This window comes from Mauremys reevesii, linkage group 2 (genome assembly GCF_016161935.1).
Source record: "Mauremys reevesii isolate NIE-2019 linkage group 2, ASM1616193v1, whole genome shotgun sequence".
Classification (NCBI taxonomy): domain Eukaryota; kingdom Metazoa; phylum Chordata; order Testudines; family Geoemydidae; genus Mauremys; species Mauremys reevesii.
In genome coordinates, this window is record NC_052624.1 from 22,289,417 (window position 1) to 22,316,801 (window position 27,385).

Sequence of the window (27,385 nt, forward strand, 5' to 3'; positions counted from 1 at the left end):
TGAGGGGTTCATGATGTGGGGGCTCAGGGCTGGAGCAGAGGATTAGGGTGCGGGGGGATGAGGGTTGGGGCTGAGGATGATGGGTTCATGCTGCGGGGAGCTCAGGGCTGGGACTGAGGATTAGGGTGCGGGGGGATGAGGGCTCTGTCTGGGTCTGAGGATTAGGGTGCGGGGGGATGAGGGGTTCATGCTGGGGGGGCCTCAGGGCTGGGGCAGAGGATTAAGGTGCGAGGGGATGAGGGTTCTGGCTGGGGCTGGGGGATGAAGGGTTCATGATGCGGGGGGGGGCTCAGGGCTGGGGCTGAGGATTAGGGTGCGGGGGGGATGAGGGCTCTGGCTGGGGATGAGGGTTTGGGGTGTTGGAGAGGCTCAGGGTAAGTGCAGCCTGCCTTGCCAATAGTGAATGGCAGGCACTAGGACCCTGCGGCAGCAGACAGCAGTTCTGCTGGGAGCCCTGCCGCAGCACAGAGCAGGCAGGGGGGAGGCGACGCTGCTTTCTGTCAGGCAGGGACGCAATGTGGCGCGGCGGAGGAGGGGGACATGCGGGTGGGGTGGCAGGCGGGGGCTGAGACCTGCTCCAGGCAGGGTCGCAGCGGCGGGGGGAGACCTGCTGGGGCCAGGGCCCGATCCAGGCAGGGCCGCGGGAGAGACCCAGCTCCAAATATTGCTGGAGCAGGGCACCCGGCCCTGAATATTCCTGGAGCCCGGGCACCGCACACAGATATAACCTGCCCTGGCGGCTCTACGTTTTTGGCCGCCCCAAGCAGTCATGCCCGGGAGGCCTTCCCGCGGGCATGACTGCGGAGGGTCCGCTGGTCGCGCGGCTCAGCTGGACCTCCCGCAGCTGCGGACGGTTCGCAGGTCCAGTGGCTCCGCTGGAGCTGCCGCAGTCATGCCTGCGGGAGGTCCAGCCGAGCCGTGGGACCAGCGAACCGTCCGCAGTCATGCCTGCGGGAGGTCCACTGGAGCCGCGGGACGAGCGCCCCCTCCGCAGGTCCAGTCGTCCCGGGGCTCCGGTGGACCTCCCGCAGGCATGACTGCGGCAGGTCCGCCGGCCCAACCTGCCGCCCCCCTCCCCCCCGGGAAAGGGCCGCCCCACGCGCGTGCTTGCCGCGCTGGGGTCTAGAGCCGGCCCTGCCTGCCGCCTATGTCTGGGTGCCCTATAATATACTGGAGGTCAGACTAGATGATCTAATGGTCCCTTCTGCACTTAAACTCTATGAAAGAAGTATCCATGAAATTGTAGCAGTGATGTAACTATTTATTTAGATTATATGAAGGTAGTTACTGGGTCAGAAAACAGACAGAAGTAGTGAGGTAGTATAATATACACCAGTTTGCATTTTTTGTCTTTTCACCACAAACATAATGTGAAGAAACCACAAGGGCCATATGCAGTTCAAATAACTGTGTTTCCTGAATACACACAACATGCAAAACCTAGCTACACATACGCACTGCTGCTCTGGTTGGGTTCTGGTGGCTTGATATAGAACACTGTAAGCACTGTTAGAAGATTTACAAATTACTTAAAGGGATACTATCATATTCCTATACACTACACCATTAATTCAAATGTGGGGTGCTATAGAAATGCAGTTTATATGGGGGGGTGCAATAGAAAAAAAACTAACAAGAAGGTTCAAATCAAAGTAGTGAGGGTTACTTTACCTCAGGGCTACTCTACATGGCACAGCAAAGCCTGACAGAAGGGTGTGATTTGTAAAAAACACTAATATGCTGCGCTCTAACTGCCCCATATAGACCTTGCTGGTGCTCACTAAAAGATAACTGTTACAGGATTATGTTAATTCAAATTAGGTACCTTCTTAGCGTGCACTAGCAGGGTCTACATGGGGCAATTAGAGCACAGCATGTTACTGCACTTTACCAATCACAGACCTCTGGCATGCTTCGCTCTGTCCTGAGGGGAAGCCCCTATGAAACAGATAAAGTGGGTTAAAAATCCACCAAGTCCTTTCATGTGTAAATTAAGGACTTTAGAGATAGGAACTATAATACCCTGGAGACAAGACACCTCAATCTAACCCTGGTTTGGGGAGCAAAAAGAAATCGGCAGGAAAATGGGGGGAGAAACAACTCAAAGCCCCTGCATAGAGTCATAGAACTTAAGGCCAGAAGGGATCACCATGTCGTCTAGTCTGACCTCCTTCGTATCACAGCCACCATCACCACCCAGCAGCCGCACACTAAACCCAACAACTGAAACGAGACCAAGCCCCCATGAGACTAAACTGTTATGTGCCATAGACAGAGAATCTAAAGGACCGCAGTGCACCTGTGCCCAAGGCCCCCACGATGGCAGGGAATTGATTACATGAGATATGCCCAGATGATCCTAGCAAGTGACCTGAATGCCATGCTGCAGAGAAAGGCAACCCTCCCACCCCCCCATGGTCACTGTTAATATTCCTTCCCACTTGACATATGACAGTTAGACAATAAGCATGTGAGTCAGAACCAGCCAACCAAACACCTGAGAGAAAGAATGCTTGAAGCATGAGGTTTTGGAAACCTCCAACAACAGGGACTGATGCTCAGGGCTGCCAAGTCCTGTCCCCGAGCGTCACAAACAACCCTATCGTACAGTCTCATTCAGAGATTTGTCCGGCTCTCTCTCAAAACTAATTAAGTTGTTTGCTCCCACAACTCCTCTTGGGAGGCTGGTCCAGAACCTCACTCCTCCTTCTTCTAACTTCCAGCCTGAATTTGTTCATGGCCAGTCTCTATCCCTTTGTTCCTGTGCCAGCATTGTCCTTCAGCTTAAATAGCTCCTCACCCTCTCTGGCATTTACTCCCCTGATGTATTTATATAGGGTAATCATCTTCCCTCTCAGCCTACATTTTGCTAGGGTAAACAAGCTTTTTTGTCTCTTCTCATTCCCCTGATCATGCCAGTAGGTCTTGTCTGCACATGTTCCAGTTTCAATTAATCTTTCTTGAACATGAGTTATGAGAATTGTTCACCGTGTTCAAATGAAGTCTTGCCAGTTCCTTGTACTATGGCATTAATAATTCTCTATCTCTACTGGAAATGCCTCACCTAATTACATCCTAGGATCACATTTGCCTTTTTCCACATTTCCGCATTTGCCACATCACATTGGTGACTCATAGTCATCCTGTGATCAACCAGCATACACAGGTGTCTCTCCTCCTCTGTCACTTCCAAATGATGAGCTCACTGCTTGTAGCAGACATTGTTATTATTAGACCCTAAGAACATGTCTGACCTTGCACTTTGTACTATTAAATTTCATCCCATTTCTGTTATTCCAGTCTTCTAGGTCAACTAGATCCTCTTTTGTGTTGATGATGCCTCCTGGCAGACTGGGACATGGGCAGTCATGCCTAGTGATTAGAGGAGTATGCCTAGTGGTTAGAGCAGGCATTGGTCACCAGGAATCAGAGCCAAGGGTTAGAACTGGAGTCAGAAGTCAGATGCCAGAGCCCGGAGTCAGAAGTCAGGAATTGGATCTGAGGGTCAGAGCCAAGTTACCCGGAGTGGGGCAGGGCGTGGGCAAGGGTCAAAGGGAGGAGGGGAACAGGGAAGAAGCAGGTGTAGGAACTATCACAGAAGTGAATGCTTTGAGCAGCTGCGGAACTACTACTGCTGCTGGGCTTCAGAGCTGGTCTGAGGACTCTTCCCACCAATCAGGTGGTGCAGCCAATCAGCCAGCCTACTACAGGCCAGCTGCACTTGTTAAGTTGCCCTGAGACTGGCTCTGCTGCCGGCCTTTATTCCTGACACCTCCTAACTTTGTACTATTGGCACATCCTATTTTTTTTGCCAAGATCATTAATAAAAGTATTGAATAAGATTGGTTCCAAGACTGATCTTGAGGATCTCAACTAGTAACCTCCCTCCAGCTGAGCAGCTCTCCTTTCAGCACAATGTAAGAACATAACTACGGCCATGCTGAGTCTGACCAATGGTCCATCTAGCCCAGTATCCTGTCTTCTGACAGCGGCCAATGTCAGATGCTTCAAATGGAATTAACAAAAGAGGCAATCATCAAGTGATCTAGTCCCAGCATCTGGCAGTCAGAGGCTCAGGACACCCAGAGCATGGGGTTGCATCCCTTGGATAATAGCCATTAATGGACCAATCCACCATGAATTTATCTAATTCTTTTTTTAACTCAGTTATAGTTTTGGCCTTCAAAGCATCCCCTGGCATCAGGGGCGGCTCTAGACACCAGCGCGCCAAGCAGGCGCTTGGGGCGGCTGTTTCCCGGGGGGGCGGCATTTGGCTCCGGTGGAGCTCCCGCAGGCATGACTGCGGCGGGTCCCGTCTTCCCGCGGCTCCGGTTGAGCTCCCGCAGGCATGACTGCGGCAGGTCCGCTCGTCCCGGGCTCCGGTGGACTTGCCGCAGGCATGCCGGCAGGAGCTCAACCGGAGCCGCGGGAAGAGGGGACCCGCCGCGGGACCAGGGAAGGGCGGCGCAGCGCTCCGCGCTGCTTGGGGCAGCCCGATTTCTAGAGCCGCCCCTGCCTGGCATCAAGTTCTACAGTTTGACTATGCATTGTGTGAAGAAGTACTTCCTTTTCTTTGTTTTAAACCTGCTGCCCATTAATTTTATCAGGTGATCCTTGGTTCTTCTGTTATGTGAAGGGTTAAATAACACTGCCTTATTAATTTTCTCCACACCATTAATGATCTTATAGATCCCTATCATATCCCCCCCTTAGTCATTTCTTTTCCAAGTTGAACAGTCCCAGTCTTTTTAATCTGTCTCATATGAAAGCTATTCCATACCCTTAATCATTTTTGGTGCTTTTTTCCATTTCTTATCCATTTCTAATATATCTTTTTGAGATGGGGCAACCAGAATTGCACTCAATATTCAAGGTGTGCGTATACCATGGATTTATAAGATGGCATGATATTTACTGTCTTCTTAGCTATCCCTTTTTTAATTATTCCCAGCATTCTGTTCGCTTTTTTGACTGCCGCTGCACATTGAGTGGATGTTTTCAGAGAACTATCCACAATGACTCCAAGATCTTTTTCTTGAGTGGTAACAGTTAATTTACACTCCATCATTTTATATGTATAGTTGGGATTATGTTTTCCAGTGTGCATTACTTTGCATTTATCATATTGAATTTATTTGCCATTTTGTTGTCCAGTCATCCAGATTTGTGAGATCCCTGTGTAATTTTTCACAGTCTGCCTGGGACATAACTAGCTTAAGTAATTTTTTTTATCATCTGCAAACTTTGCTGCCTCACTGTTTACCCCTTTTTCCAGATCATTTATGAACATGTTGAAAAGCACTGGTCCCAGTACAGTTTCCGGGGGGACACCACTACTTACCTCTCTTGATTGTGAAAACTGATAATTTATTCTTACCCTTTGTTTCCTGTTTTTTAACCAGTTACTGATCCATAAGACGCTCTTCCCTCTTATCTCATGACTGCTTACTGTGCTTCAGAGCCTTTGGTGAGGGACCTTGTCAAATGCATCTGAAAGTCCAACTTCACTATATCCACTGGATAATACTTGTTCACTTGTTGACCTTCTCAAAGAATTCTAATAGATTGGTGAGATATGATTTCCCTTTACAAAAGCTTTGTTGATTCTTCAGCAACAAATCGTGTTCATATATGTGTCTGATAATTATTCTTTACTACAGTTTCAACCAATTTGCTTGGTACTGAAGTTAGGCTTAACAGCCTTTAGCATTGCCTTTTACCCTTGAGGCTCTGTCATACCCACCTTACAAGTCTTGTATTAATCCCCATCTTCTTTAATGTAACTAATAATTTCCCATGTGGCACTGTGTCAAATACTTTACTAAAGTCCAAGTATATTAAATCTACTGCATTTCCCTTAATTGATTTTTTAAGATATCTTCTCAAAGAAGGATACCAGCTTAGTCTGGCATGATCTACATTTAGTAAACCTATGTTGCATTACATCTCCTTTTCCATTTACTTCCATGATTGTAATTATTCTTTCTGCAAAATTTGTTCTAAAGTCTTGCATACTACTGAGGTCAGATTAACAAATCTTTAATTGCCTGGATCACCTTCTTTACCTTTCTTAAACATAGGTAAAACATTTAGCTGTTCTCCAATCATATGGTACCACATCTGAATATACAGATTTATTTAAAATTGTTGCTACAGGATTATCAATCTCATGTGCAGGTTATTTCAGTGTTCATAGTCACTGAACCAACAAGAGATGGTACAATTTTAGATTTGGTTTTGGTAAGCAGTGAAGACATCACAGAAAATAATCTTAATTTGAGTGATCATGAATTGATCCAGTTTAAATTAAATGGAAGTGCAACCAAAACCAGGTCTTCAGTTATGTTTTGTTTTATTTCAAAAGGGCAGACTGTTGGAAATTAAGAGAATTAGTCAGAGGAGTCAACTGAACTGAAGAGCTCAAAGATTTAAATGTGGAGGAGGCTTGGAATTTCTTTAAATCAAATGTACAAAAACTATCTGCAATTTGCAACGCAAGAAAGAGGAAAAACACTTGTAGGGAAAGGCTCCAAACCCAGCTGAATGAGTAACCACCTCCAAAAGGTTGTTAGGAGTAAGCAGAGAAGCTATAGAGAATGGAGAAAGGGATTCATCGGCAAAGAAAACTACATCTTGGAGGTCAGAAAATGTAGGAATAAAGTGAGATTAAAATAAGAGGATTTTTAGTTATATAAATAAAAAGAATAAGGAAGGATGAGGTTGGAATGCTAAGCAGTGTGGGTGGGGAGGAAATTAAAGATAATCTAGGTTTGATCCCAAAACTAAATGAATACTTTGCCTCGATTTACAGTAATTTAAAACATGGGCATGAAGACAGGATGGCTGATGTGTACAGAAATGGAAATTACCACACCTGAAGTGGAAGAAAAACTTAGAGGTTAATGCACTCAGATTGGGGGGAACTGGATAATTTCCAAAACCATCCTCTCCTCTCTTTTTTGCATAGCTAGTACTACTTCACTGAGTGGTGTCCCTATGGGTGCTCCACTTTAGGAGTTGGTGCATCCCAGCGCCACTGATCGAAGACATTTGTTAGCAGTGCCTGGTTGGGACACGCATGCACCGTAGGCGCCTTGTGTGCTGCTAGCACTCACACGTCCTGGCCACCCCTACCCCTAGTTCCTTCTCAGCTGTCCTCGGCTGCAGATGGAGCTCCACAAGCGGTGTCTGAAATATTAATTTAGATAATAGAGTTAGTTATTAGATAGATTTCAATAGTACATATTGTAGTATTAGTATTAAGTTTAGTCTTAAGTTTTAGTTTTAAACTACAAAAAAAAAATAAACACAGAGAGTTCATCTCCAAGTTGTTCTTTAGATTTAGTTAGATAGAAAAAATTAATACAATAATGCAGGCTCGCCTGGATTCAAAAGATACACTTCTCAAAAAACCTCAGTTACTGAATAAGGCGAGTAACCTTCTCTTCTTTGTGACACCTTCTGAACATATTCAACTGAATGTTATTTTTGAAAACAAATCAAGAATTGAACCATTGACTATGAAAAATATATGGTAACTATAATCTTGGGGCAGCCTATTTTCCTGCCTCTGCATGTGTCATTGTCCCCATAGTACTAATAAGATTTAAATCCATGCACAGAGAGAAGAATATACAGTAGAACCTCAGAGTTACGAACACCTACAGAATGGAGGTTGTTTGTAACTCTGAACAAAACATTGTGGTTGTTCTTTCAAAAGTTTACAGCTGAACATTGACTTAAAATAGCTTTGAAACTTTGCTATGCAGAAGAAGAATGCGGCTTTCCCTTTATTTTTTTTAGTAGTTTATATTTCACACAGTACTGTACTGTATTTGGTTGGGTTTTTTTGTTTGTTTTTGTTTTTTTGTCTCTGCTGCTGCCTGATTATGTACTTCCGGGTCCAAATGAGGTGTGTGGTTGACTGACCAGTTCATAACTCTGGTGTTTATAACTCTGAGATTCTACTGTACCTTTTTATTGGCCTGATCCTATGAGGTATTCAGCAGCAGCAGCTCCCACTGACCTCGGTAGGAGGTGGAGATAGTACCACGCAACATCAGGCATTATGTTTGAAACACTTCTGAGTTCATTTATGGTATTTTGCTGTTGTGATAGGGAATCTGGGCTGCTATAGGTAAAAATGCCATAGAGAAGTGGTAAATCTTTTAAAGAGATTGCAATACTAATTTTGAGCCAGATCTTAACAAATCCATATGCACATAAATAGTCTTCATTCTCTCAAGTAGTCCCAATGAAGTCAGGGGGTAAGGGTTTGCAGGTTCAGCCCATTGTTATACAGGAGAGAGAGCAAAATAAACAACAATAAATTAACTATAAACAGTTATAGTCCTTTGCAAAATCATTGTTACCAAAAATATCTGCATAACCTTGTGTCCCCTACTTCACAACCTTGTCTGACTCATGACAGCGATGGCTACAATACTCTCTTACAGCAAAGTTCTCTTCTGCTCTTTCTTTCTGCCCTTCCAGGATGTGAATCTAGTCTTTTATGTACTTGATTTCAACTCTGTCCCCAAAGCTCCTGAAATTTCGGTAATTAATTGAACAAAATCTGGAATACTTCCAGGCCTAGCCTACCTGCTTCTGACTGGTTTGCACTCAATTCCTCTGCTCTGGTCATTAGTACAGCACGACCTAACAGAACTACTCAGCTGTGAAGTAAGTTAATCAGTAAATGAATAGCGTTCTGAAACAGGGAAGTTTTATCCTGAATTTGTCAAAGGAATTATGTGTTAGTTCTCTGGCAGGCATCAGGAAAGACAAATACTGAAAAATATAGCAAGTGTGATCTTCATAGCAGTATTTCATCAGCAAAAATCCTTGGGGGATGGGTAGGATAAGTCAGATCTTATTTGAACTTTATTGTTAACCCTCATAGCCATATAGATGCAGTGCAGGCTAAGCCTTTCTACAAGTTAGTAGTGGGCTTTGTAAGAAACTATTGACCCTACTATTGAACAGGCCATATAGTAGCTAAATTGCATAGCACCAAAGAGGTATGACTCCAGTTTCAGTATATATATAGGAGTGTCTCTCTCAGATTGCATTGTACATAAATGTCTGCTTGCTTTTTTATGTTAAGTTCTTTACTAATTTATTTTAAATTACTGATTTAGAAAGAGATAGTACAATTCTCAGGAATATCAGCAGTCAAAGGCAGAAAAAGGCCTTTTTGATTTTATATTTTCTTATGTCTGAGAGATTTCAGAATCCTAAGATCTTGGTGCTATTGAACACAGTCAAGAAGGCTGCAAAAGTAACAGCTGGGAAATCCCAAATCAGACATATATCAAGAGCCTGTTCACGTTCCCATTAAAGTCAATATGAGTTTTGTTATTTATTTAAATGGGAGCAGGATCAAGTTTCAAATGGAACTCCGTCTTCATTCTTATTTAGAATCTCTCTCTTTCTCTAACTGCTTTAAACAGCAGTATTTTTAGAATTACTTCATATTATTTAGGGACACAAATTTTTAAAAAGGGCCTAGTGATTCTGGGTGTTCAATTTTCACATGTCCAACTTGAGACAACTTAAAGGGGCCTGATATTCAGAGGTTTGGCAAACTGGGAAAGTAAAAATTGAGGCACCCAAAATCTCCAGTCACTTTTGAAAACATAGGCCATTAATCCTACATATATGACAATATAAATTCAGTATTTTCCCCTATGAATAATTATGATTCTATAAGATTCAGTGGTCATAGCAACTGAGATTTTTTAATATTGTATTTTTTTCTTGGAATGAAAGGAATAAATATGCTGATCATACTAGGAGCACTACTACCCATCTACTGTACCTTCCCAAGCCAGGAGTTGTCAAATGTTAGAGAGGAGCTGCATTTCTATCATAACTTTTACTGCTCTGTAATTGTGCTGTCAGTTCTGCAAACATTTTGTTTTAATACTGAAAGAAGAATAAGATGCAAAAAGCATTATATGCCGAACTCAGCAGAGTTGCACAAAAGATCATCTGGGGTAAGCATAAGGATTTATTGATTAATACATATATAAGTGTTTTTAAACTATAATGCTGACATGTCAATCACTAGATAACTGGTCATAATTCCTCTAAAGCAAAGAAAGGTGGCTACTATATTATTATTAATTATATTATCTTTCAATTTTATTTTCAGTCTGGATAGACTGATGGACAGTTGTCCACAGATGGACAAAAGAGCAAGTAAGTAAAATCCAGTTACTCATGTCTGAATACTGGTGACATCAGTATTTTTGGAAACCTTTTTGATTCATTGCTAGCTTCAAGCTTTCAGCAGCAGACTTCCCAGTGATCTGCTGCACATCATCTATTCACCTCCTTGCTGGTCTACTATGATGAACCATCACCATGCCTGTCGATTTCTCATATCACAGTCTACTTCTTTCCATAATATTTCTAACAAGCATTCATCATCTTTTCCATCCAAGAGATATACAATATTCTTTGCCAGCACTACATATCTTTTTACTTCTTGTCAGCAGCATTCATTTCTCACAATTCACATCCCTAGATTGCAATAGAAAAAATTAAGCTTTTCACCAGCCCAACCGCCATATATTTTTTCCAGACTTTTGTAAGGGAGGCCTTGGCTCAACCAGATATTCCTAGTCTTCTTCTGATTTCTTTGGAACAGCCTCTTTGGTTGGATATATATGGTTCTAGATAATTGAATGTACCTACTGTCTCTACAGCTTGACCATTAATTGCTGGTCTCTGGTTGTGTTCTGTTTTTTGTTAATCGTGCCACCATTCAGTGAGGAATAGGCACATTCAGGGATAGAGTCCCTATTCCTCACTAACTCTTTTTACAGACTCCAATATTCATTGCATTGGTGGTGATGGCAAAAAGCATCATGTCATCAGCGTTTCTGAGGTCAGTTCAGAGGTGTCTACAAATGGAAATCCCAGCTCCTTCCACTTTGTCAAAACTTTCCAGGGTTTGTGTGATAATTATCTAATCATTATTATTATGGGAGAAAAGAGTCAGTATTATAAATAACAGTGTATCATTCTATTTGGAAGCTATTTTAACTTCCTAGTTTTCTTGAAGATGCCTACAAAGATTATTTTCTAGGCTTACATACTAAAGAATCACTAGAGTTAGTATTGTGGATGGACAATTTGAAAGATGACACAGGACTGAATAGATGGGTCAGCTTGTCCTCTCATTTACATATGTGCAATAACAATTAAGTAATCATAATAAAGTCATAGCAATAAGCCCACTGAAATCAGTTGGGTTGCTCAGATAAGGTTGAGAAGAAAATTTGGCTGCTTATCTGGATAATATTCAGGAGGAAATATTATTAACTAATATACTTGTGCATTCTTCATTTGTGTTCTCTCCCTTCTTCCATGCCATACTAAGGAGTTATATTTGTTAAGTAAAATATGGCATATGTGTTTTAGCCCATGTGAGGCTTGGTTTCTAAGAAGTACCCAACTGGCTTATCGATAGATAGATAGATAGATAGATAGATAGATAGATAGATAGATAGATAGATAGATAGATAGATAGATACCATGCTTCTTCATGCAAACTAGGAAACTGCATCTGTAGATAGCCAGTTAGATGTCAAAATGATCACTTGTGCACATAATTACAAAAAATACAAACCGAAATTTAGCACACAATGTATCAGGGAAGCAAGTGAAAAACCTGTTATACAAGGTATATATCAATGGTGAATAAGTAATGGTTAGGAAATAGGTTCTGTAAAAATAAATAAGAATACAATTGGAAAGATATGCAAAGGGGCAATAAGGAAAGATGCAAAGGCAATAAAACAAATGCATTTTTAAAATATTAATTCATAAATAAAATTAATGTGAACTTAACCTGCCAAGTTTCGCAGACCTCAAATTGTGAGGTACAACCCATCTGCCAATATTTTCATGTTGCTTCTTGCTTATAATTTCTGTCACACAAAATTACTTCATTAAGATTCTTTTCATGGAGTTCTGAAACTGCATATCTCTTACCACCACAGACTATCTTCTACTATCTGTGCTGTGTGAAGGGGAAATGCTTCTGTAAACATGTGAAGTTTGGATCTGGAAGTCTTCCTTCTAAATCAATCTTGTGATACCTTTCTAAGGAAATCAAGTTTAAGATTAATACAGTTATTTTTAAAACTCCTCTATTTCTGCATCAGGATATTAAATCAAATATTTTAGCCACATGCCTGTAAAACGTACTTGAAAAGATGTTTTATTTCCCCTTTGCAAGCCTCTTGACCATACCCTGAGCAATGTTTTGCTATGATTTTTCAAAATAAAAGAATCATTTTTTCACAAACTGTGCGAGTGTGAAGTGTGTCCCACTGCAGATGGTAGAAGTGGCTCTCCACATACATCCTCCTCCTCTGGTTTTCTAAGGAATAATGCTGGACAAATTAAGAAGTATAAATAAAGATTCAGGTGTTCATGGAATAGCACCTAATTTAAATCAATCACATTTATAAATGCCTAGCTGAGTTTAATATGAATTGCCAACACATCCCTCCTTGGGCCTTAGCGTGTCATTTGATGTTCATCGCATGTTAGAAAGTGGTTTAAGTCATTTATCCTCCAGCAGACATATTCTTGTACTCTTCTATCCTCTTATTTTTTTGAAAATGACCCAGACCACTATGTAGTTTTAAAAACATTTAGTTAGAAATGTATACGGATGTCCATTAGTTGTGGCACCTGGGCACTTTACATAACTAAAATATAGCTATTAACAAATTCATCAAAATATAAGACTTACTAACAGACTCCCCATTCACCCTCTTATTACAATGATGTACATATGTTCTTATGTTCTTACTGTCAAGTGTTCAGAAAAATAACTGTCCACAGATATCGTCCTTACATTGCAACCTGACACTTTCAAAACTTAACCTCTGGTGGACCCTGTCAGGAGCAGGTTCAGAAGCATGACTCTTACTCTGATAGAGCCCTGCCACCTGTCCTGGAGTGTTTAATGCCAGGAACAGACAGCATGAGCAGTCCTGGCATGATGGGACACCACAGAGAAGTGATTTTTCACATAACTGGATCTAAGATGGTTCCAAATCTATAAACCGTATTATCAAAGGTCAGACATACTCCTCCAATTGGCAGCCCCTTCAGTTTCATCCAGCCCTCCATCTGCTTTTTTGTACTCAGTATCACTTCAGTTTTATCTGGGCTGAGCTGAAGTTTGTTTGCTCCCATCTACATGTCTATCTGTATCTTTGTCAGAGACTGAGCCATTTTCAGTACCTGGATTAAAGAGAAAGGAAGCATAGATCTAAATGTATCTACATATTGATGACAGCGTAGGCCAGATCATCTCACTATTGCTACTAGTAACTTTGCAATACAAGGAGTGGTAAAATGGAAGCTTTCAGAAGTATAAGTACTTACTACCCTCATTTCTTAGAGAAGGGAAAATGAACCAGTGAAAAGTCACTGAATCCACACCCACAAGACACCACATGCAAGTCAACACAACCTCCTGGTAAGTGGTACCTGACATTGTTGAGGCCCCAAGTCATACTGCGTTTGAACCTCAATAGCATGGTCTACAGAGTTCACTGAGGAGAATGAATGGAGTTTACTGCTCTGTCCTGCAGAATCTATTTGTGTGCACACCCTAAATAGCCTATACTATTTTAATTTTAAAGAAATATTTTGCTATAGTCTCTTGTAAACACACAAATAAAGGGCACGATCCTGCAGCCCTTAGTCAGGCTAAATTTCCTTGACTCCAGTGGGAATTTTGCCAAATTAAGAATACCATTCTGCTTGGAGCTCAATAGTCAAGAGTATGTACACTGTGCAGGTGTGAGGATCCATCTACACAAATCCAAATGCAAGACTGGAGCTTAAGCTACAAGTTAAAAATTCCATGTTTTCACTGCAAGGGTTGGTCATATCACTCATACCTTAAAAAGTACAGGGATGTGTGATCTCAAGAACTTGTGATTTTAAGCCAGTCTATATCTGGTGTAATGATTTGGGATCTAAAATGTCAGGGCCAACATTTTTTAAATGTGGGTGCTTAAAGTTAGGCAGCTATGTCTATATTTAGACACCTAAGTAAAAGTGACCTATTTTCAGAAGTGCTGGGCAACTAAATTCCCACTGACTTAAAAAATGAAAAAGGGTTACTTGATACTTTATTATATATATTCAGCGAGAATGAGGCTGGGAATCCTTGGAGCATCTGTCTTCACTCATGCTTTCTACACTCATGCTTTCTAGAACTCTAATCATTGCATAGGTGCCGACTCCATGGGTGCTCCAGGGCTGGAGTACCCACAAGGAAAAAATGGTGGGTTCTTAGCACCCACCAGCAGTCCCCCTATCAGCACCTTCCCCCAGCGCCTCCCACTCGCTGATGGCCGTGTTGATCAGCACCCCCTGCCTGCCACAGATCAGCTGTTCTGCAGCGTGCAGCAGGCACTGCGGAGACGAGGGGAGGAGTGAGGGCGGGCACACTCGAGGGAGGGGCCAGAACAGGGTGGGAAGAGGCAGGGTGGGGGTGGGACCTTGAGGGAAGGGTTGGAGTGGGAGGGCCTGGAGTGGGGCCATAAGGAGTACCTAGCACATCAGAAAATCGGCCCCTATAAGAACATAAGAATGGCCCTAATGGGTCAGACCAAGGTTCCATCTAGCGCAGTATCCTGTCTACCAACAGTGGCCAGTGCCAGGTGCCCCACAGGGAATGAACAGAACAGGAAATCATCAAGTGATCCACCCCCTGTCACTCATTCCCAGCTTCTGGCAAACAGAAGTTAGGGACACCATCCCTGCCCATCCTGGCTAATAGCCATTGATGGACCTAGCCTCCATGAACTTATCTAGTTCTTTTTTGAACCCTGTTATGGTCTTGGCCTTCACAACATCCTCTGGCAAGGAGTTCCACAGGTTGACTGTGCATTGTGTGAAGAAATACTTCCTTTTATTTGTTTTAAACCTGCTACTTATTAATTTAATTTGGTGACCCCTAGTTCTTGTGTTATGAGAAGTAGTAAACAACACTTCCCTATCTACTTTCTCTACACCAGTCATGATTGTATAGACTTCAACCATATCTCCTCTTAGTTGTCTCTTTTCCAAGCTGAAGAGTCCCAGTCTTATTAATCTCTCCTCAGACGGAAGCCATTCCATACCCCTAATAATTTTTGTTGCCGTTTTCTGAACCTTTTCCGATTCCAATATATCTTTTTTGAGATTGGGCGACCACATCAGCACACACTATTCAAGATGTGGGCGTACCACGGATTTATAGAGGCAACATGATATTTTCTGTCATATTATCTATCCCTTTCTTAATTATTCCCAGCATTCTGTTTGCTTTTTTGACTGCTGCTGCACATTGAGTGGATGTTTTCAGAGAACTATCCACAATGACTCCAAGAGCTTTTTCTTGAGTGGTAACAGTTAATTTACACCCCATCATTTTATATGTATAGTTGGGATTATGTTTTCCAATGTGCATTACTTTGCATTTATCAACATTAAATTTCATCTGCCATTTTGTTGCCCAGTCACCCAGTTTTGAGAGATTCTTTAGTAATTTTGTATCATGTGCAAATTTTGCCACCAGATTGTTTACTCCTTTTTCCAGATCATTTATGAATATGTTGAATAGGACTAGTCCCAGAACAGACCCCTGGAGGACACCACTATTTACCTCTCTCCCTTCTGAAAACTGCCCATTTATACCTACCCTTTGTTTCCTATCTTTTAACCAGTTACCAATCCATGAGACCATCTTCCCTCTTATCCCGTGGCCACTTACTTTGCGTAAGAGCCTTTGGTGAGGGACCTTGTCAAAGGCTTTCTGAAAATCTAAGTACAGTATTACTTAGTGTAATTCTAAGTAATAGTGAATGAATGAATGCTATTCTAAATGAATAGAACTAAAATTCATTTAGTTTCTCCAGAATGGTCCACTGGATCCCCTTGGTCCACATGCTTGTTGACCCCCTCAAAGAATTCTAGTAGATTGGTGATTTCCCTTTACTAAAACCATGTTGACTCTTCCTCAACAAATTATGTTCATCTATATGTCTGACAATATTGTTCTTTACTATAGTTTCAACCAGTTTGCCTGGTATTGAAGTCAGGCTTACAGGCCTGTAATTGCTGGGATCACCTCTGGAGCCCTTTTTTAAAAATTGGCATCACATTAGCTATCCTCCAGTCATCTGGTACAGAAGCTGATTTAAATGATAGGATACAGACTACAATTAATAGTTCTCCAATTTCATATTTGAGTTCCTTCAGAACTCTTGGGGTAATACCATCTGGACCTGCTGACTTGTTGCTGTTTAATTTACCAATTTGTTCCAAAATCTCCTCTAATGATACCTCAATCTAGGACAGTTCTTCAGATCTGTCACCTAAAAAGAATGGCTCAGGTTTGGAAATCTCCCTCATATCCTCAGCCATGAAGACCGATGCAAAGAATTCATTTAGTTTCTCCAGAATGGTCTTATCGTTCTTGAGTGCTCCTTTAGCACCTCGATTGTCCAGTGGCCCCACTGGTTGTTTAGATATGCCTATGAATAATTGGCCGAGTTTGCAAGGCCTTGCACACAACTCGACAATATTTCTCTGTTTGTTTGTACATACGTATGAAATGTGATAACTTTAGAATGCTGCATTGGATCAATTCCAAAATTTCAAAGAATGTTCTATCCATCAGTAGCCAGAATTCTACTGATTTTGGGGAAAATTTGGAGAACTGAAAGGGAGACATATTAAGCCCGTGCCATCTGATTAACACAGCCACAGGTTCAAGCCCCTCTGCAATTGTCTATAGACTCAGACTTTAAGGTCAGAAGGAACCATTATGATCTTCTAGTCTGACCCCCTGCACAACGCAGGCCACAGAATCTCACCCACCCACTCCTGGAACAAACTCCGAACCTATGTCTGAGTTACTGAAGTCCTCAAATCATGGTTTAAAGACCTCAAGGTGCAGAGAATCCTCCAGCAAGTGACCTGTGCCCCACGCTGCAGAGGAAGGCTAAAAACCCCCAGGGCCACTGCCAATCTGCCCTGGAGGAAGATTCCTTCCCAACCCCAAATATGACAATCAGTTAGCCCTGAGAATGTGGGCAAGACTCACCAGCCAGACACCCAGGAAAGAATTCTCTGTAGTAACTCAGATTCCACCTTATCTAGTGTCCCATCACAGGCCACTGGGCATATTTACCGCTAATAGTCAAAGATCAATTAATTGCCAAAATTAGGCTATCCCATCATACCATCCCCTCCATAAACTTATCAAACTTTGTTGATGGTACCCATTAGTGCCTTCAAGTTTAACAATATCCCACCCTAGGAGCCACCTAGCAGCTGTGAATCCTCAGACCAGGAGAGGAGGTTTCATACCTTCCCTCCTCCCTCCTAGCATCCTGTCTCTCAAAGTCTCCCATAGTGAGGAAAAGAGAGAGGACACCAGCCTCCATCAGTCCCTTCCAATCTCAAGGAAAGAAAAGTACTTTGGTGGGGTGCCAAAGGAAAGGCACATACAGCCCCTAACTGTGGGGGAAGGGGGAACACACAGGCCCTGCCATGGAGGTGGATGTGAAAATGGAGGGAAGGGAGATGCACACTGTGACAGTCTGTGCCCCAGCCAAAAAACAGGTCCTATATTTCATAGATCTGGTAAACTATTACAGAAAGTTTGTGCGTGGGTTCAGTGACGTATCTCCAGTCACAGATTTATGTTAAAAGACCCAGCCAAACAGAGTCATTTGGAGAAAAGCATGCCAGAAAGAATTTGATAAGATAAAGAAAATCTTGTCTGAAAAGCCTGTTCCAGCTAGCCCTGATTTTGACAAAATGTTTGAACTGTGTGCAGATGCACCAGATATTGGTCTGGGTGCTGTACTAATGCAAACAGGGGAGAATAACAAGAAGTACCCAATTGCTTTCTTCAGCACAAAGCTGACACCAACTGAACAAAATCAAATGGACTAGCACCTGGTTAAGTAGCCATTCTTTGGCAGGAAAAAGGGTGTAAGTCAGAATTTTACATCTTGGCAAAGAAACAGCTGGAAGTTCCCATTCCACAGACTTTCTGTCTCCTGAACCCTAGCTGGAGATGATTCTCAAAGAGAAAGAAAAGATATAAAAATGGGGAAGAGACTCCCCAAATGATCTCTCCCTTCATCTCTACTAATGGCATCAACAACACTTTAAGGACAAAGGAAGCATCATTAGACTGGGGAAAGAGCCTGTCTGAAAGGAGTTCAGACAGCAAGACTGCTACAGCATGTGGTGAGAAAGACTCTTTGCTTTGATTTCACTTCGTTTGTTAAGTTAGGTATTAGATTTTTTACCTTTTATTTACTTGTAATCAATTATGACTTTTATTCTTCATTACTTGTAATCACTTAAAATCTATATTTCCATAGTTAATAAACTTGTTTTATTGTTTTAACTAAATCAGTGTGTTTGGAGTGAAGTGTTTGGGAAACTTCATTTGGGATAACAAGATTTGTGTGGATCATTTTCTATTAATGAACTAATAGACTTTATACATGCTTGTATGTTTCAATAAATAAAGCCAAGTCCGTCAGTCTGTTCCAGTGGAGCGCCCCGAGCGGGGGTTTTCCACGTCCTTTTATTATAATGGGTTACATAAATCATCCTATTATGCGCATGTGCAACCTCAATCCAACTCCTCGCCCCCTTCCCTGATTGATGCTCTATGCATTGCGTGTTCCAGTGGTAAACACCTGGTCGGCGCTTAATCTGTGTGTCTCCTGATCGGATGTTGAGGGGGGAAACCACTTCCGCCACTCTAAATTCGGGGGCGGTTTTCCAACCCCCTTAGTGCTTAAGAAGTGTAAAGTTCCTACACTTGTATTGTCCAGGAGGGTGCTGGGCAGTACAAGATGCACATTTCTGGGGGAAAGTCTGGCACTGGGCATTTGCTGGTGTTGCCCTGCAGTGTAATTCATAGGCAGGGCTGGCTTTAGGACATGCGGGGCCTGATTCAAAAGAGCTGTCGCCAAAATGCTGCTGAAGACAGCGGCAGCGATTGAGCTGCCGCCGAAGATAGTGGTGGCAATTCGGCAGCAGCTCAAATGGTTGCCGCTGTTTCTGGCGGTACTTCGGCGGGGGGTGCGGGGCCCCTCTTCTGGACGCTGTGGAGCCCTCTTAGGCACAGGGCTCGAGTCCCGGGAATCAGGGGAATCACCCTAAAGCCGGCCCTGTTCATAGGTGGCTGGCTATAGCACTCATACAGCAGATATTAAAACCTTATATTTACCAGAAGTTAGACCTTTTGAAAGAGTTTAGTGTAGAAATAACAGTTCTAAACATTGAAAATCATGGACACTGCATGCAGAATATGTGTTTTTCCACTCCAGTCTTATACATGTGATAAGATAAGTGCCAGATATTCAACATGTACCAATGCATTCATTTAAATAGGAGTGTGTGTGTGTGTGTGGGAGGGAGAGTATCTGACCATGCAATCGGTACTGTTGGATTACCACACACTTAGAACAAGTCTACATGTAAAATGTTGCAGTGATTCAGTGAAGAAGCTACTACGCTGATGGGAGGGCTTCTCCCATTGGCGTAGTTAATCCACCTCCACAAGAGGCAGTAGCTATGTTGACACTGGGGGTTAGGTCTGTTTAACTGTGTCACTCAGGGGTGTAGTTATACCGATGTTAGTTTATAGTGTAGATCTGGCCTCAGATATGCTTACCTACTTTTAACTGAATCGACTACAGGCATATTTAATTCTAATAAAAACGGGCTGTATTTATTTGACTGTATGATCAAGACAAACCTCTCGTTGCTTTTTGGTCTGGAAGTAGTCACTCTGCAAATAGTTTGTTCAGTAGTGATGTGCTCTGCTCTGCTAGTAGTTCAACTTAATTATTTCTTGAGCCAACTCCTTTAGGAGTAGAGCTGGGTGGGAAATGGTTTTCCAGTCCTGCAAATATTTTCAGGGATTTGAAATTTTTCATGCAAGCAGAATCAGAGAGGACAGACTTACCCAGTTCACCAGTTCATCCTACAAAACCTTGTCCATGCCAGGTACTTCTAAACCAGTTTGAGCTAAACTATATTTACACAACTGTGGTCAAATCTTAACCCTTGAAACAGTGCAGTTTTTTAACAGAACTGTAATGAAATTTTACAAAATGATAATGTGGGCTCAAAATTGTAGCTACTTTTATATAATGTTGCTTAAACACAATTTTTTTAAAAAGGGCCAAATTCTTCCCTCAACTATGCCAGCACAGCTTCCATTGGAAGTTACACTCATCTCTCATAGTTATTGTCTGAACCATTTCCAATTTTTCTACATACTTTTTAATATTTGGCAACAGACTGGAGTATTCCAGTAATGGCCTTACTAACGCGATATATACATGGATAATGCCACCTTCCTACTCCTACTTGATATTTCCCTGCTTATACATCCATGAAATTGTATTAGTCCTCTTAACTATGGAATTGCACTGGGAGTTCATGTTCAGTTGATTATCCACCGTAACGCTTAAGTCGTTTTCAGAGTCACTGCATTGATGCATTCCATGATACAGTTCCTCATTTTGTAAATGTCACTCGCATATTTTGTTCTTAGATATATGACCTTGCATTTGGCTGTATAAAAAGTATGTTATTCAAATGGACCTAACTTACGTCACATGGGAGAACTGAAGAGGGCTGTGATTGATTTTATTTTCTTGGAGAAGGGTACAGCTGTCAAAAATGTTGAAAATGCTTCTTTAGGATCTTTTTGACTAGCTTTCCAATTGTTTAAAATCCATCTTTCTAATGCATAGTTTCATACTAGGTCAGGTACTCCCCCTGAGGATATTGAATTTAATTATAGTGTGGTCACTTTTACTAGTGGTTCAACTTAATTATTTCTTGAGCTAACTCCTTTAGGAGTACAGCTGTGTGGGAAATGGTTTTCCAGTCCTGCAAATATTTTCAAGGGTTTGAAATTTTTTTCTGTCTTGAATAAAAAGCTGAAATCTCAAAAATACCTGTGAACTAAAAAACAGACTTTTTGTTTGTTTTGGGTCAATAAAAACATTTTGTTTTGAAAATTTCAAAAGTTTGTTTCAGTTTTGACTTTTATAAACCCTTTTTCTGTCTAATTAGCTTAACTTTCAAAACAAAAAGTCATTTTGAATTGTAAAAGTATTTTTTAAATGTCAAAACTAAATGTTTCAACAATTTTGATACTTTATCTCTTGACATTTTTTTGAGCTGGTAGATTCGTCAAACCCAAGCCTGTTTCACAAACAGTTTGGGGTTTGATGCACTGGCATTTTTCAGCAAATAAATTATTAGTTGAAAACATTCACAACCAGCTTTACTGGACTAAATTGAGAATAGCTTCTCCTCTTGTGTGCTTATGAACTAGCTGTTTCCAGAAGCAACCATTTAGAGTGTTGAGAGATTACTTCTCTCACCTTATCCGATGATAACATTTGATTATCCTATATGAGGGTAGATGAAATCCCTCCTCATTACTGTTATATTAGAGGGACAGATTTTTGAGCTCACATGCAGACCTCCTTCATGCCATGAAATAGAGACTGACAGGGTGGAGGCTTTAAGATTGTACCAGGGTCAGGACTGGTGGATTCATGTAATAATAGATCCTCTTCCCTATTCAGGGTGAGTACAACCTCCTCCAGCCTTGGAAACCCTAGCTGGTAAGCCTTCCTGGGGATTAAACAGCACACATACTCCACTAGGGTATCTTCACCAAGTGTTTTTATTATTATTACTTTTTGCCCTATGTTCCCGGTGCAACATAATGTAGCAGCAGATAGAAGGGGCCTCCTTCCTACTTCCTCACTCAGCCTTTTATACTGCTTGCTTTCTTCTCCAAGCTAAACAGCTAGTGAGCTAATTACCTCATCTGACTCCCTATAGATGTAAGTGATCCCCACTAACCTTCCAAACACCCACCTCCTACTGTAGCTACCCAGTGCCCTGCATTTTCTAAGTGATGAGAGTGGTGGCTCCCAAAAGGGGCTCAATTGATAGCTACTAACAGCATCCTATCATGGGGAGAAGGAGCAGGTGAGGGGAGATTCCATTCCCACTACCCTGCTTGAACGTGCTCCTCTCTGAGCACTCTCATACAGATTCATGCACCAGCTACTTGAGCTTGGCACAGGAAGATGATTTGCCGTACGTTTTTTAAAAGCCCTTTGAGATGCTTGGTTTAAATCTGCTCTCCATCTGCAAAGCATTATTTTTGTTTTGTTAGTTACTTTTTAGCTCTCTTTTTCTTCCTGTGAGAAATTTTGATATGCTTCCTGTGGACATCTCACATCCCTTACTGTCAGTGAGTTGGATGCAGGTGGTTGTGCCTAATGGTTAGAGCAGGTATCAGTAGCCTAGTTATCTGGAGCAAAGCAAGGCAGGAATAGGAACAAGCAGACAAAGGAGTTACCACCACCATAAACAAATTATTTAAACAGCTGCTGGTCTTTTACTGCTGCTAGGCTTAAGAGCATGTCTGTTGGTTCCCCCAGCCAATCAGACAGTCTGGCCAATCAGGTGATTCCACTGCAAGCCAGCACTGATTCAACTGAGAATCCTCTTTTGCTCACAATGGAGGTAGATCTAATGGTCCCAGGCTCAGCTGCAAGCCCTAATTCCTGACATTTACCCTCCACAAAGTATTACATTTTCTTTTCCTTTCTTCATATGCTTGGAGTGGACCCCAAGTTTATGGGCTCACAGGTTTACAGCCTGCCCTGGTATTAAGAATAACAATCTTCTTCAGTGTATTGATTTTACTCCCTCCTCAGGAAACCCCCTTAATATGTTGCATTAGCAAAACCCTAAATAGATTTTTTTCCTATTGATTTAAGGAACAAAGCATTAATAAATCCAGCAAGAGAATTCAATCTCAGGTTTTTTTGGCAAATGGTATTGCCCTGCTTTTATCGTATCCAACTGTGCAGAATTTAGTTCTAAAATGCACCATTTAAAAAAAAATAAAAGGGTTCTGGGTAAAACTCCCCTACCGTACTATCAACTTAAGAGTCCATCAGGCATATCAGTCTATTCAATTTCCTATGGAGAATGCAAGTTTAATCATTAAAATGCTTCCCCGCTGAAAATCTATTTTAATTTTACTTTCTTCTTATTTTTTTTAAACGTCCATCAGCTGAGATTTCATCATCAGTAAAATGCACAATGCTATTTGGCTATTTTATTCCAGATCAGGTGTACTACTGCTGTTTTCAAACTTTTCTGAATACTACTAGAAGAGTATCTCATTAGGCTTACTGGAGGGTATGAAATAAAGGATCATATCACAATTTCTCGGAATTCTGTTATCAAATATTCCTTCTATTTTTGGCATCCCTTCTATTTTTGTCTACCCCACACTTGCCCTAATTAGGGGGAAGCTCACCTGTGTGGGAACAGGCAGGGCTTCTATAAAGCCAGGGAACTGATAGCTGGAAGGGGGCAATAGTCTCTAGACACTTCCTGGTAGATGGGAGGTGTGTTTGGGGGCTAAAGCAACAAATAGCTCATGGTTGGAAGTAAAGAGGCTGCCAAGGCCCAGAGAAGGGGATGTGCTGGGGTAGGAAGTAGCCTAGAGCGTTAGACTGGGGACTGAACAGACCATGGCTGTGTGTTGTAGAGTGCAACCTGGAGTAGAGGGTGGGCCTAGGCTACCTGCCACTGGGGAAGTGATACTGGCAGGGCAGTGAACTGGAAGACTGTCTGGGTCACTGTGGGAGTGACTGAGACTTTGAAGGACTATACCGCAGAAGTGGGGAATGCTTAGGACTAACAAGTCATGGAGAGGCTGCAGCAGCTCCTGGAGCAAGAGAGGCTGCAGACAAAGAGAGGCAGAGAGACGGTGAGCAACAACAGGAAGGGGTGTTAATCTGGTGAGCTATTCTGCAGAGTGACCAGGAGAAGGTACCATCCTAGCAGTGAGTAGAGCACCCTGTGACAATTACACTCTTTTTATTTTCCTCATCTTCCCAAAACAGATCAAAATAATGTGTTAATTTGGAAACCTAAGATTCTCTATTATTGTTTTAGAAGTCAAATTTAATTCACCTAGAGTCTAAGGTGGTATTAATACTTCTAGTTTATCTTTTCCTTTATGTAAGAGAGACATACATGTGTCTTGTCATCTAGAAGACAGTCTTCCTCTGATTGCTGTCTTATTTCTGTATGTTTGGTTAGGGGTGGAAAATGTCCAGCATTCAAGTTCATTCAACCACATCTTCTGGAATGGAGGTAGGAGGACAAAATGTGCATGGAGTTGCATGATGAAATCTAGTTTGGGCCATGGTATAGAAGGTCATCTAGGGCAGGGGTTCTCACAACAAATTTTTTAGTGGCCTCAGCGTGTGGCCACCAACTCGTGCTGGTGGCTGCTCTGACCATTTTCCCTAAAATACTTAATTAACTTTAGGAAAAACAAACAAATATGCACATTCCCAAATCATTGTAATTTATTTGTGTAGGATTTTTTTTTTCAAGCTCAATAATAAAAAATAATGTACAGGTGTCTCTATTCTTTACTAGGCCTAAACAGACTAGAAACACAAATAAGGTGCTTTGCACATTCTTGTCTTTTTCTTGTTTCTTTCAGTTTTTTTTGTTTTGTTTTTTTAAAGACTTGCTAGCTACTAAGTCTGCTGTGAAAAGTGATATTAACAAACCCACAAATACCACTTTTCACAGCAGACTTACTCAGCCCTGGCAATCCCGGGGACAAATTGAGCCCTGGATGGGGAGGTAGGCACAAAGGCAGCAGGAGCCAGGGGCAATGGGGCACCAGGGAAGGCAGTGTGGGGAAGGGGTGGATAGCTTGGGGGGAATGGAGCCCAAAACCCCATGGCTGGAGCCGCCCCTGCTTGCACATGTCCATGCAATGAGTAAAGGCCATAGTTTGTGGAACTGTCCTGTAGATCTGCAGGAATACAAAAGAAAAACCCAATGGGTTTTTCTCCTGGTGTCCCATTGCCTCTATACTGTACTTGTCCTACATTCCACCTTCAGTAAAGGCAATATAATTCACAAAGGTGCATCCACTGTACCTCTCTTGGAAACAGTGTTCTCATTAACAAATCAAGTATTATCACTTACAGGTGAGCATTTAATTCAATAGATAAGCCTGTATTTTTCCTCTAAAATATATACATTCCACACTGAAATAAATGCATGGAAGTTGCACAACTTCAGTTTTATACATAGACCATAGAGAACTCTAGACACTGAAATCAAAATTGATTTTTTACATTTTAAGTTGCATTCACTTGTGTGTGCAATAATATCAATAAATGCGGGGCAGAACTCAAAGCTTATACGTACACTGAGTTTATCTTGAGGGCCATAAATGTACATTTTTAAATCACAAATGTTTGTTTCAATGTGCAATGAGTATTTTTCACTTTTATATTTTAAAATTAAAGAATTCAATGAAACTTTGTAAAATTCCATATTATGTTCAAGACTTTAAACACAGAAAAATCCAGACAGCCAAAGTTATGATTTCCATGGCAACTGAACCTTAGCAAATATTGTTACATCCCTTTTCAACAGTGTGCCTGGCTAATTTAGGAGCTTTCTCACAAAATGAGAAAGTGTATGTGCGCACACACACATTGTTGCTATTAAGTTTAAAAGTTTGTTAACAAATTCTCATTTTAATGAGAAATCTTTTAAAAGATTAAATTGCCATCTGCTGACTGCAATGCAATTATTAGCTAAATAAAGAATCTATATGCTTTAGAAACACAAACCCCACATGAGATAGAAGAGCTAACATTATAAATGCCTGACTATCCTCCACTCTTCAAACAGTCTCCCATTATAAAAAGTTCCTATTTGGATGTCATGTCCTTGTATCATCTTTGACCGTCTCTAATACTGATGGAATTTATAGACAGGACAGTGAGATTTTGATCCTACAGTTGGCTCTGTGGAGGTGGTCCTCTGAGATCTAACAGAACCTCCCTGAACATAGACATTGCCATATGGGGTCAGACCTAATGTCCATCTAGTCCAATATCCTGTCTCTGACAGTGGCCAGTACCAAGTGCTTCAGAGGAAGATGTAACAACCCCACAGTGGCAGATGTGGGTTAATCTGTCACCCACATTAGGTTTCATCCTGATTTCTAATAGTTAGAAATTGACACTGGGTTTAATATCACTTCAAAAATGTTATGAATTATAACTAAGGCTACATTTTAGTCATGGGTATTTTTAGTAAAGGTCATGGGTAGTAAACAAAAATTCACGGCCCATGACCTGTCCATGACTTGTACTATACCCTTGACTAAATCTTGGGAGTGGCGTGGGGGCTGTGGGTTCTGGGGGTGGAGTGGCCTAGGGGCATGGGTGCTGGAGGGTGCTGGGGGGGTGCCGTGGGTGTGGTCTGGGGGTCACCGCGGGAGCAGCCCAGGACCCCTGCTGATGCTGGGGTGTGGGGGGAGTTGGCAGGGCTGGCAAACTCCCTGCCTGGCTTCTTGGAAGTGGCAACGTGTCCCTCCCTAAGCTCCTAGCTTCGCATGCTGCCAGCTCTGCAGCTCCCAGTGGCCGGGAGGGAGGGAGGGACTTGTTGCCGTATCTGGGGAGCCCCTCCAAGATAAGCACTGCCCAGAGCCCTTGCCCCCTCCTGTGCCCCAACCTCCAGCCCTGAGCCCCCTCCCACATCCAAACTTCTCCTGCTACTGGTGGGGGGTGCGGTGGCCCGAGAGCCAGCCACACCAGCTGCTGCAGAAGTCACGGAGGTCACAGAAAGTCAAGGAATCCGTGACTTCTGTGACAAACTCGCAGCCTTAATTATAATGCAGGCTATTCTTGGTTATGCATACAAATGTCCAATATTTTTTGCCTCAACAACTTCCTGGAGCAATGAGTTCATCCCGGTATACACACAATTTTTGTACTAATATATCTATTCAGTTACCAAATAGTTATACCCATTCCCACCAAGCATGGACATAGTTATAGTGGTATAAAGGTGCCTTGTACTAGTATAGCTTCTTCTCCTTACCATACAGGAATAGCTATCGCAGTCTCAAATCCACCATAACGGACAAAAATTTGGCCCAGTCTAGAGCACTTTTATAGTGGTATTAGAGGTCTGCTCATGACTAATTTTTAGGCTCAACCCAGACCCAAGCCCTAGAGGGTCAAGTTATTTTCTGACCCAACCCAACCCTAACTCTTCTCCTGCACCTGATCCAGTGCAACTGCTGCCTCCTCTCCATGGGGTTGGCATGGCAGTAGCTGTGTGCCCACTCCTCTACTCTGCCAACTCCTGCTGTGTTTTGTGTGTGCTGCAGAGTGAGAGGTGCTGCAACTCCTCAGTACACACAGTGCAGTGAGATGGCAGC

At 42.1% G+C, this 27,385-nt stretch overlaps 1 long non-coding RNA gene across 1 annotated transcript; it reads right to left on the reverse strand.

Annotated features, from left to right (window-relative positions):
* Window positions 1–6,389: 6,389 nt before the first annotated feature.
* Window positions 6,390–12,315, reverse strand: LOC120399531. The gene is made up of 3 exons (XR_005595210.1): window positions 12,220–12,315; window positions 12,004–12,114; window positions 6,390–7,188 (listed from the first exon to the last, which is right to left on the reverse strand). It is a non-coding gene; the product is annotated as an uncharacterized LOC120399531 (long non-coding RNA).
* Window positions 12,316–27,385: the final 15,070 nt, after the last annotated feature.